The sequence below is a fragment of the Balaenoptera musculus genome, chromosome 9, assembly GCF_009873245.2.
Source record: "Balaenoptera musculus isolate JJ_BM4_2016_0621 chromosome 9, mBalMus1.pri.v3, whole genome shotgun sequence".
In the NCBI taxonomy this organism is placed as follows: domain Eukaryota; kingdom Metazoa; phylum Chordata; class Mammalia; order Artiodactyla; family Balaenopteridae; genus Balaenoptera; species Balaenoptera musculus.
In genome coordinates this window covers 47,722,007-47,735,068 of record NC_045793.1, presented here as the reverse complement: position 1 = coordinate 47,735,068, position 13,062 = coordinate 47,722,007, and the positions used below count along the sequence as shown (strand labels likewise).

Below are 13,062 nucleotides of genomic sequence, written 5' to 3'. Positions count from 1 at the left end.
AGGAGAGGCCAGAGGGTGGAACCCATTGTTCTTGTGAGAATGAGTTCATTGACACAAGTAAAGCACTTAGAATGGTGCCTGTTTAGTCACTGTTAGCTGTTTGTTTGTTTTTTTCTCAGAGATTTTGGCTTCCCCATCACCCCTCCAGGTCCTCTTCTCTTCAAGACAACGAACAATTATTTATTACCCTGAAGGAACTTCTAGCATATTTTCCACCTGTTCGCATTTCCTCTGTTATAATGTGAATTTTGGATGTGTGGAGATATGCTGGGAGTTACACCCTGAAATTCCCATATGCATTTTTTCCTGGTCTGAGTCCCATGGCCTTTGGTATCACAATTGGGCTTCCCTGCTGGGGTTTCATTCCTCAGCAGCCTTTTCCAGTGTCATTCCTTCCCCCATCCTCACTAAGTGCTTCCTGACTATTCCCTTGAATTGCCAAGAAGGATAAATACTTTCAGCTGATGATAAAATGTACTTTGATTCGTGATCATCTCTTTTCAAGTGTTTTCAGGATGCAGTCTTTTATTCTTATTAAGAATAAAACAGGCAAACACAACTAATCTGGTATTTGAACTTGTTACCCTATAGAAATGAAAAGAGGAAGACTAAGGTTTCTCTTTTTAAAAATTGACTAACCAAGGCCTGGCTGCGTCACCTGGTTGACTGACCTTTCAGACAGAGAAGTTGTCACTCTCCTTTGTTGCCATTAAATAACAATTTAACACCATGTCACATACCATCCCTTGTTATCATCTTAATATGCCCAACTCCAGGACTTTCAAAAACAGTCAATTCTTGATCATCCTTGCAAATAGGGCGTCTCTGTTATGGCAGTATGAACACGGCCAGCCCAAAATGTCAGAAAATTTTAAAGCGTGTTTATTTAACCTTGGGCTACAATTTTGTTTTAACATTTGAAATGTGTGTGGCTGCTGTTTAAAGGTTTGTACCACTTGAAACAAAAGAACAAAGCTACGAAGTTGAGATCTGACCCAGGAATTGCTCAGAAACTCTTTCTTATTCTATCATTCTGTTCCAAATCGCTCCATGATTTCACACCAAGCAGGTTTAGCCAGAGTCCTTTCTCACCAAAAAAGAAATAAAACATCCCCGTTAGCTGACTTGTCACCTCTAAGCTGTTGTCTTTCAGGTGCAGAATTTTCCCTGAACAGGTGAGAAAAAGAGGGCTAGATATTTTTTTTTTTAAGATTTATTATTTACTTATTTATTTATTTTTGGCTTTGTCGGTCTTAGTAGCAGCACGTGAGATCTTTCACTGCGGCATATGGACTTATCTCTAGTTGTGGCGGCAGGTTTTCTCTTCTCTATTTGTGGCACGTGGGCTCCAGAGTGCCTGGGCTCTGTAGTTGTGGAGTGCGGGTTCCAGAGCGTGTGGGCTCTGTAGTTTGCGGCACGCAGGCTCTCTAGTTGAGGCGCACAAGCTCAGTAGTTGTGGCACGCAGGCTTAGTTGCCCTGCGGCATGTGGGATCTTAGTTCCCTGAACAAGGATCAAACCTGCATCCCCTGCATTGTAAGGCAGATTCTTTACCACTGGACCACTAGGGAAGTCCCCAGATTTTTTGTTTTGTTTTGTTAATTACTCAAACATATACTGACTACTGACTTGTTATATGACACCTAATGTGCTAGGTGCTGGTGGTATTGGGACAATGACACCATTTCTGCCCTTAAGGGTATAGGCAAATAAATCAATAGCTATGACAACATACTCTAAGTGCTGCAGTACAAATAGAGGAAGAGAGTGTTAAATATTCAGAAGAAGGCCCCCTGGTCTACCTCAAGGTTTCAGAAAGCTTCCCTAGAGTAAGGGAGCATTGATATTGAAGGATGAGGAGGAGTTCTCCAGGTAACAAGGAGGGAAAAGGTATTCCAAGACAAGGAAATGGCTTGGGGGAGGGCAGAGTCAGGAGAGCATAGGGTGAATCCATGGGGTTCCAAGTCCTTTGGGATAGCTGGCACACAGTGTAATATGGAGAGGGAAGATGAGGGATGGGAGATGATGTGGGAGGGGTAAATTTTGCGGGACTTTATATGCAATATTAAGTTATTTAGGCTTTACCTCAAAAGCAAACAAGAGCAATTGAAGGATTTTAAGCAGGCGAATTAGGTAATTAAATTTTCACTTTAGGAAGATCACTGTGAATGCAGAGTAGAGAACAGTTGGGAGGATCTGGGAGAACACTGGAGCCAGAGACACCAGTTTGGAGATGATGGCAGTGGACCAGCCCTGAGCTAAAGCAGCAACAGAAGGGAATGACCAGGAAAAGAACGTGTCTGGAAAGCAGAATGGACATGGTTTTGTGATGGATCAGGTGGAAGTCAGGGAGAAGGGAAGGATGACCCAGGTTTTTGGCTTGAGAGAATCGGTGAGTGTTAGTGCCATTAAAAGAAGCAAGTAATCCCAGAAGGAGGATAAAATCCATTTTAAAAGGCTTCCAGTATGGCATGACAGCTCTTACCATGACGGAGATTGCATTAGGCACAACTAAGCTGAGATGGGAATGAGCCATTCACCTAGCCATGTATTCAAGGAATGTGTTCTACACCAGGCACTATGCTGGGCAGTGACCTGAGAGTCCTGTACATGAGATCGGTTTCCATTCACAATTCTACCCCTCACCAGCCCTGAGACTTTCACAAGCCCATTAACTTCTGAGCTTCCATTTCATCATCTGAAATATGGTGACCAAACCCATAGCTTGTTAGGATGATCATTATAACAACACTGGGGAAAGCCCTTGGTAAACTGTAATCACTATAACCCAGAAGATAATTTCAACAAAGAAGCTGAAAGCAGAGTTTGCCTTTAGGATAATGGACCATATTGGCTACAGAAGAGGCAAGAAAAGCCAGGTGAAGAAAATTTCAAAGCCAGGTGAAGAAAACTGTCACATAGAAGTGTGACAGATATGTAGAGAAGAGAGGAGGGACCCCAGAAGGTCCATTACCCACTTCTTCCTACACCACATCAACTGTCCCTTTTACCCACAGTGTAAAGTAAGGTGACCTTTTTTGTGGATAAAGGGAGATACTCTGAAATCGCATAAGGGGGTTTGTAAAGCTGAGGACAGTTACCAGCAACATTTCTCATTTTAAATAATAATTTTCAGACATGGGTGGAAGACGGTGGAGTAGAAAGACGTGTGCTCACTCCCTCTTGCAAGAGCACTGGAATCACAACTAACTGCTGAACAATCATCAACAGGAAGACACTGGAACTCACCAAAAAAGATACCCCACATCCAAAGACAAAGGAGAAGCCACACTGAGACGGTAGGAGGGGGGCAATCACAAGAAAATCAAATCCCATAACCGCTGGGTGGGCTACTCACAATCTGGAGAACAATTATACCACAGAAGGCCACCCACTGGAGAGAAGGTTTTGAGCCCCACGTCAGGCTTCCCAACCTGGGGGTCCAGCAACAGGAGGAGGAATTCCAGAGAATCAGAATTTGAAGGCTAGTGGGATTTGATTGCAGGACTTTGACAGGACTGCGGGAAACAGAGACTCCACTCTTGGAGGGCACACACAAAGTAGTGTGCACACCAGGACCCAGGGGGAAGGAGCAGTGACCCCATAGGAGACTGAACCAGACCTACCTGCTAGTGTTGGAGGGTCTCCTGCAGAGACAATGACACTGGCAGCAGAAGTTCTGGGAAGTACTCCTTGGCATGAGCCTTCCCGGAGTCCGCCATTAGCCCCACAAAAGAGCCTGTATGCTCCAGTGCTGGGTCATCTCAGGCCAAACAACCAACAGGGAGGGAACTCAGTCCCACCCATCAGCAGACAAGCAGAGTAAAGTTTTACTGAGCTCTGCCCACCAGAGCAACACCCAGCTCTACCCACCACCAGTCCCTCCCATCAGGAAGCTTGCACAAGCCTCTTAGATAGCCTCATCCACCAGAGGACAGACAGCAGAAGCAAAAAGAACTACAGTCCTGCAGCCTGTGGAATGAAAACCACATTCACAGAAAGATAGACAAAATGAAAGGCAGAGGACTATGTACCAGATCAAGGAACAAGATAAAACCCCAGAAAAACAACTAAATGAAGTAGAGATAGGCAACCTTCCAGAAAAAGAATTCAGAATAATGATAGTGAAGATGATCCAGGACCTCAGAAAAAGAATGGAGGCAAAGATCAAGAAGATGCAAGAAATGTTTAACAAAGACCTAGAAGAATTAAAGAACAAACAAACAGAGATGAACAATACAATAACTGAGATGAAAAATACACTAGAAGGAATCAATAGCAGAATAATTGAGGCAGAAGAACGGATAAGTGACCTGGAAGATAGAATGGTGGAAAGCACTGCCATGGAACAGAATAAAGAAAAAAGAATGAAAAGAAATGAAGACAGACTAAGAAGACCTCTGGGACAACATAAAATATACCAACATTCGCATTATACGGGTCCCAGAAGGATAAGAGAGAGAGAAAGGACCAGAGAAAATATCTGAAGAGATTATAGTCAAAACTTCCCTAACACGGGAAAGGAAATAGCCACCCAAGTCCAGGAAGCGCAGAGATTCCCAGGCAGGATAAACCCAAGGAGAAATATGCTGAGACACATTAATCAAATTGACAAAAATTAAAGACAAAGAAAAATTATTAAAAGCAGCAAGGGAAAAACGACAAGTAACATACAAGGGAACTCCCATAAGGTTAACAGCTAATTTCTCAGCAGAAACTCTACAAGCCAGAAGGGAGTGGCACAGTATATTTAAAGTGATGAAAGGGAAGAACCTACAACCAAGATTACTCTACCCAGCAAGGATCTCATTCAGATTCGATGGAGAAATCAAAATCTTTACAGACAAGCAAAAGCTAATAGAATTCAGCACCACCAAACCAACTTTACAACAAATGCTAAAGGAACTTCTCTAAGAGGGAAACACAAGAGAAGAAAAGGACCTCCAAAAACAAACCCAAAACAATTAAGAAAATGGTAATAGGAACATACATATTGATAATTACCTTAAATGTGAATGGATTAAATGCTCCAACCAAAAGACACAAGCTCACTGAATGGATACAAATACAAGACCCATATATATGCTGCCTAGAAGAGACCCACTTCAGACCTAGGGACACATACAGATTGAAAGTGAGGGGATGGAAAAAGATATTCCATGCACATGGAAATCAAAAGAAAGCTGGAGTGGGAATACTCATATCAGATAAAATAGACTTTAAAATAAAGAATGGTACAAGAGACAAGGAAGGACACTACATAATGATCAAGGGATCAATCCAAGAAGAAGATATAACAATTATAAATATATATGCACCCAACATAGGAGCACCTCAATACATAGGCAAATGCTAACAGCTATAAAAGAGGAAATAGACAGTAACACAATAATAGTGGGGGACAATAACACCTCACTTACACCAATGGACAGATCATCCAGAGAGAAAATTAATAAGGAAACACAAGCTTTAAATGACACAATAGACCAGATAGATTTCATTGATATTTATAGGACATTCCATCCAAAACAACAGGATACACTTCCTTCTCAAGTGCACACGGAACATTCTCCAGGATAGATCACATCTTGGGTCACAAATCAAGCCTCAGTAAATTTAAGAAAACTGAAATCATATCAAGCATCTTTTCTGACCGCAACGCTATGAGATTAGAAAGAAATTACAAGGAAAAAAATGCAAAAAACCCAAACACATGGAAGCTAAACAATACATTATTAAATAACCAAGAGATCACTGAAGAAATCAAAAAATACCTAGAGACAAATGACAATGAAAACACGACAATCCAAAACCTATGGGATGCAGCAAAAGCAGTTCTAAGAAGGAAGTTTATAGCAATACAATCCTACCTCAAGAAACAAGAAAAATCTCAGATAAACAATCTAACCTTACACCTAAAGGAACTAAAGAAAGAAGAACAAACAAAACCCAAAGTTAGCAGAAGGAAAGAAATCATAAAGATCAGAGCAGAAATAAATGAAATAGAAACAAAGAAAATAATAGCAAAGATCAGTAAAACTAAAAGCTGGTTCTCTGAAAAGATAAACAAAATTGATAAACCATTAGCCAGACTCATCAAGAAAAAGAGGGAGAGGACTCTAATCAATAAAATTAGAAATGAAAAAGGAGAAGTTACAACAGGCACCGCAGAAATACAAAGCATCCTAAGAGACTACTGCAAGCAACACTATGCAAATAAAATGGACAACCTGGAAGAAATGGACAAATTCTTAGAAAGGTATAACCTTCCAAGACTGAAACAGGAAGAAATAGAAAATATGAAAAGACCAATCACAGGTAATGAAATTGAAACTGTGATTAAAAATATTCCAACAAACAAAAGTCCAGGACCAGATGGTTTCACAGGTGAATTCTATCAAACATTTAGAGAAGAGCTAACACCCATCCTTCTCAAACTCTTCCAAAAATTGCAGAGGAAGGAACACTCCCGAACTCATTCTACGAGGTCATCATCACCCTGATACCAAAACCAGACAAAGACACTACAAAAAAAGAAAATTACAGACCAATATCACTGATGAATATAGATGCAAAAATCCTCAACAAAATACTAGCAAACAGAATCCAACAACACATTAAAAGGATCACCATGATCAAGTGGGATTTATCCCAGGGATGCAAGGATTCTTTAATATAGGCAAATCAATCAATGTGATACACCATATTAACAAACTGAAGAATAAAAACCACATGATCATCTCAATAGATGCAGAAAAAGCTTTTGACAAAATTCAACACCCATTTATTATAAAAACTCTCCAGAAAGTGGGCATAGAGGGAACCTACCTCAACATAATAAAGGCCATATATGATGAACCCACTGCAAACATCATTCTCAATGGTGAAAAACTAAAAGCATTTCCTCTAAGATCAGGAATAAGACAAGGATGTCCACTCTTGCCACTATTATTCAACATAGTTTTGGAAGTCCTAGCCACGGCAGTCAGAGAAGAAAAAGAAATAAAAGGAATACAAATTGGAAAAGAAGAAGTAAAACTGTCACTGTTTGCAGATGACATGATACTATACATAGAGAATCCTAAAGATGCCACCAGAAAACTACTAGAGCTAATCAATGAATTTGGACAAGTTGCAGGATACAAAATTAATGCAGAGAAATCCCTTGCATTCCTATACACTAACAACAGAAGATCAGAAAGAGAAATTAAGGAAACAATCCCATTCACCAATGCAACAAAAAGAATAAAATACCTAGGAATAAACCTACTTAAGAAGGTAAAAGACCTGTATTCAGAAAACTATAAGACACTGATGAAAGAAATCAAAGCTGACACAAACAGATGGAGAGATATACCATGTTCTTGGACTGGAAGAATCAATAGTGTGAAAATGACTATACTACCCAAAGCAATCTACAGATTCAATGCAATCCCTATCAAATCACCAGTGGCAGTTTTTACAGAACTAGAACAAAAAATCTTAAAATTTGTATGGAGATGCAAAAGACCCCGAATAGCCAAATCAATCTTGAGGGAAAAAAACGGAGCTGGAGGAATCAGACTCCCTGACTTCAGACTATACTACAAAGCTACAGTAATCAAGACAATATGGTACTGGCACAAAAACAGAAATATAGATCAATGAAACAGGATAGAAAGCCCAGAGATAAACCCACACACCATGGTCAACTAATCTGTAACAAAGGAGGCAAGGATATACAATGAAGAAAAGACAGTCTCTTCAATAAGTGGTGCTGGGAAAACTGGACAGCTACATGTAAAAGAATGAAATTAGAACACTCCCTAACACCATACACAAAAATAAACTCACAATGGATTAAAGACCTAAATGTAAGTCCGGACACTATAAAACTCTTAGAGGAAAACAAAGGAAGAACACTCTTTGACATAAATCACTGCAAGATCTTTGTTGACCCACCTCCTAGAGTAATGGAAATAAAAGCAAAAATAAACAAATGGGACCTAATGAAACTTAAAAGCTTTTGCACCGCAAAGGAAACTATAAACAAGATGAAAAGACAACCCTCAGAATTGGAGAAAATATTTGCAAATGAATCAACAGACAAAGGATTAATTTCCAAAATATATAAACAGCTCATATAGCTCAATATTAAAAAAACAAACAACCCAATCAAAAAATGGTCAGAAGACCTAAGTAGACATTTCTCCAAAGAAGACATACAGATGGCCAAGAAGAACATGAAAAGCTGCTCAACATCACTAATTATTAGAGAAATGCAAATCAAAACTGCAATGATGTATCACCTCACACCGGTCAGAATGGCCATCATCAAAAAGTCTACAAGCAATAAATGCTGGAGAGGGTGTGGGGAAAAGGGAACCCTGTTGCACTGTTGGTGGGGATGTAAATTGATACAGACAGTATGGAGGTTCCTTAAAAAACTAAAAATAGAACTACTGTATGATCCAGCAATCCCACTACTGGGCATATACCCAGAGAAAACCATAATTCAAAAAGACACATGCACCCCAATGTTCATTGCAGCACTATTTACAATAGCCAGGTCATGGAAGCAACCTAAATGCCCATCGACAGATGAATGGATAAAGAAGATGTGGTACATGTATACAATGGAATATTACTCAGCCATAGAAAGAAGCAAAACTGGGTCATTTGTAGAGACGTGGATGGACCTAGAGACTGTCATACAGAGTCAGATAAGTCAGAAAGAGAAAAACAAATATCGTGTATTAACGCATGATGTGGAATCTAGGAAAATGGTACAGATGAACCAGTTTGCAAGGCAGAAATAGAGACACAGATGTGGAGAACAAACATATGGCCACCAAGGGGGGAAAGTGGGGCAGGGCAGTGGTGGTGGGATGAATTGGAAGACTGGGATTGATATATACATATATACATTAATATGTATAAAATAGATAACTAATAAAAAGACCTAAAAATGAAATAAAATAAAATAAAATAAATAAATAATAATTTTCTTTTAGTTGTTGTTTCCAGTGAGTGCAGATTAATTTAAAATATGGTACAGTAATACAGGTAAAGTTCTTTACATTTCTGTGGCCCTAATAGTAAAACAAAGTGTTTTCAATTTTATGAATTTCATGGAATTCCCCTCTTGGTATTCGGATAATGACTCTGAGGCATGGCAGAAATCACTGCCCCCTTTTTGCAGATGAAAGAATTAAGATTTTGAAGATCTAACAAGCTATTGAAATAGTGAACATCACACAGCTAGTTGATAATAGCTTGAATCCACATCTTTTGTCTCCAAGATCAAGGTTTTTTATACTATTTTATGTTATGTACTTAGAAGAATTAAAGGTTTTGAAAACTTTGTGAAATATTGTTCAGCAAATCCCTTCTCAGTTTCTCAAAGAATGAGTCTAAAAAGGTACTTCAGAAAATACCTTGCTACATTTCCAACTCCCTCACTTGCCTAAATCTTGAAATCATTTCTCTACTGGGTCTTTTCTCTTAACCTACAATATGATAGAGTCTCTACTCTCCCTTGATTCTTTCTTCTCTTCTAGATTTAATCCTCTGTCCCCTCTTCTTGGTCGAAGTTTCTGAAAAAATAATGCACACTCAAAGTATGGTCAATACTCCCTCAGCAACTTCTTATACTTCAACCCACTAAGATCAGGCTTCTGCGTGTTCTACTGCACTGAACTTGCAATTGCTAGGGTAACCGATGACCTCCCATTGTCACATTTCTCGTCCCTTGAATGGGACCTCCGTGCAGCATGATGCTGTCGGCCACGTCTTCTCTCTCCTTGGTTTCTGTACCCCCTTCTCTCCAGGCTCTTTCCTCTCTCTTTTTCCCTTCTCTCCCTCTTCCTTCATGAGTTGGATCCTCTTTCTCTGCCTGTTCAGTAAAATCCTGTGTTCTCCATGGGCCTCGACCTTCCTCTATTCTTACTCTGGAAGCAAGAAAGGTAGACTGCAACCTTTGGGTGTTTACAGCACATTTTGGAAGAACAGTAGAATTTTGGGAGGCAGCACGATGGGATTAAACGGCATCCACAGGTAGTAAACTATTCCCTTGGGCACTCTTTGGCACAGTGTTGCTGTTTAAATAGAACTGCCTGCTCTCTTTTTTGTGCTGTGCTCATGAAGTCGTTTCTCAGCCATCCCAGGAACCTGCAGGAATCCGCCCCAGTCTGATGTTAAGCGATAGAATGCCACGCTTCTTAACTCTTACTCTCAGCAAGGTGAAGCCTCCTCCCTAGGCAGAAACTTGCACGGAAGACTCGTGGCTAAATTCTACCTGACAGGTAGGCCCACCCTCAGCCAGCTATGGGCTTGTGATGCATGGGGTGATGCAGCAGTCTTTGCAGAGGGTGTGAACCACTGCCCAAGACCCTCACACCCCTCTAGGTTGTACCTATTTTTTAAAATTAATTAATTAATTAATTAATTTTTGGCTGTGTTGGGTCTTCGTTGCTGCACGCGGGGCTTTCTCTAGTTGCGGCGCGCAGAGGCTACTCTTTGTTGCGGTGCACGGGCTTCTCATTGTGGTGGCTTCTCTTGTTGTAGAGCACGGGCTCTAGGCGCACAGGCTTCATTAGTTGTGGCTTGCAGGCTCTAGAGCGCAGGCTCAGTAGTTGCAGCGCAGGAGCTTAGTTGCTCCGTGGCATGTGGGATCTTCCCGGACCAGGGCTTGAACCCGTGTCCCCTGCATTGGCAAGAGGATTCTTAACCACTGTGCCACCAGGGAAGTCCGGTTGTAACTTTTATTATTATTATTATTACCATCATCATCATCATCATTATTGTGGTAAAGTATACATAGCATAAAATTTACTCTTTTAACCATGTTAAAGTATACCATTCAATGGCATTAAGTACATTAAGTACATGCACAATGTTGTGCAATCATTACAACTATTTGGTTCCAGAACATTTTTACCCCCTAGCTGGAAACCCTGGTCACATTAAGCAGCTACGTTCCATTTCCCCCACCCCTAGCCCCTGGAAACCACTAATCTGCTTTCTGTGTCCATGGATTTGCCTATTCTGGATAGTTCATATAAATGGAATTAAACAATTTGCAGCCTTTTGTGTCTGCTTCTTTCACTTAGCCTAATGTTTTCAAGGCTCATCCATGTTGTAGTATGTATCAGTATTTCATTCCTTTTTATTGTCAAATAATATTCCATTATATGGATATATCACATTTTGTTTACCCATTCATCTGTTGATGGACATTTGGGTTGTTTACACCTTTTGGCTATTGTGAATAGTGCTGCTATGAACTTTCAGGTCCAAGTTTTATTCGAACTCCCGTGTTCCATTTTTTTCAGTATATGCCTAGGATTGGAATTTCTTGGTCTTACGGTAATTCTATGTTTAACTTTTTGAAGAAACATCAAACTGTTTTCTGCAGCACCATTTTACATTCCCACCATCAATGTATGAGGGTTCCAACTTCTCCACATCTTGTTGTTTTCCTTTTTTAAAAATTATGGCATCCTAGTGGGTGTGAAGTAGTTTTTCATTGTGATTCCAAGGTTTTATCTTTAAATGCTAATGATTCTTAAAACTATATTCCTAAGTATTTACCTAAAAGGAATAAAAACATTTATCTACAAAAAGACTTATACACAAATATTCAAAGCAGCTTTAATTGTAACAGCCTAAAACTGGAATCAACCCAAATGTCCACCAACAGGTGAATGGATAAACAAATACTGGCATTGTGAAATACAGTGAAATACTAACCAGCGATAAACAGGAATAAATTACACAAAACACATAGATGAAGCTCAAATACATTATGCTGAGCAAAAAAGCCAGACACAAGAAGAGTATATCATGTATATTCAATATACAAAGCTCTAGAAAAGACAAAACTAATCAATAATTGTTCTGTGGTCACCTGGGACTGGGAGTAGGGACTGGTTGCAAAGGGGCACAAGGGACCTTTTTGGGTCTTTGAAATATTTGATAAGGGTAGAGGTTACATCAGAGAACACATTTGTTGGCATTTAAAATGAGTACATTTTTTTATATATAAATTACTTTTCAATCAGGTTGATATTAAAAGTTAAAAAATACATAGACTTTCAAATACTTAGCTCAAGACTCCAAGCCTCATTTGTTCATTTCTTTCATAACTCAACAAACATGTGTTGAGGGCCTACTATGCAGCAGTCTCTGTTCTGTGAGATAAGGATACAATAGAGACAGAGATAGTTCCTGAAGTCATGGATACCATGGTCTAGTCTGGGGGACAGACATTAATCAAATCATCAAACCAATAATGGCATCATTACAACTGTAATAAATGCTGCAATAGAAAGTTACATGGGATTATGAGCTCTTATAGTGGAAGGTGACATTGTCGAATTCCAGGTAAGTGATGGCTGAGTTAAGTTGAGATCTGAACAATGAGGAGTTCATTTTGGGGATGTTCTCTTCAAAGAGGGAAAAGCATGTGCAAAGGGCGAGTGACAATAAAGAATATTACCTGTTCAAGGATCTGAAAGCAGGCCAACACGACTGGAGTAAAGAGATCAAGGGAGAGGGAAAAGGCCGAGCAAGTCATGCTGTAGACTGTGAGTGCCTTCAGACAAAGCTCAGGACCTTGGTTATTATCATCAGAGCAAAGCAAAAAAAATGAAATTACAGATAATGGGAGTTAAGATCAGCTTTGAGTTTCAAGACCATCTCTGGCCACACTGTGAATACTGGTTTGGAAGAGAGAAGCAGCACGTTGCAGAATGACCAGCTAAGAGGCAACTGTGGAAGTGCTGGAGAGAGGTGACAGGCTCTAGTGGCAGGTGGCATTGGTGCGGAAGGGTAGAACCAGATGGGGCCAAGAGGCAAAATCCACCGAGGGGAGGTGCCATGAGGGAAAGGGAGCTGAGGGTTTGTTGGGTGGTTGGGTTGGATGGATGGAAAGATGGGCAACACCAAGAATGGGTCAGGTTTAGTAGGAAGACCATGAGTTCAATTTCAGACATGTGGAGTTTGAGGCTCCTGGGCCACCAACCTCTTTCAGATTTTCTCTTCCCTGAAATGGCTTCCCTTCCCCAGTTTCTGATGGGAAACT

General features: G+C 40.1%; 1 long non-coding RNA gene across 1 annotated transcript in view; it reads right to left on the bottom strand.

Annotated features, from left to right (window-relative positions):
• The window catches only part of LOC118900667, a 154,104-nt gene that overhangs the window by 137,738 nt on the left and 3,304 nt on the right, over nt 1–13,062 (bottom strand). The window lies entirely within an intron of this gene.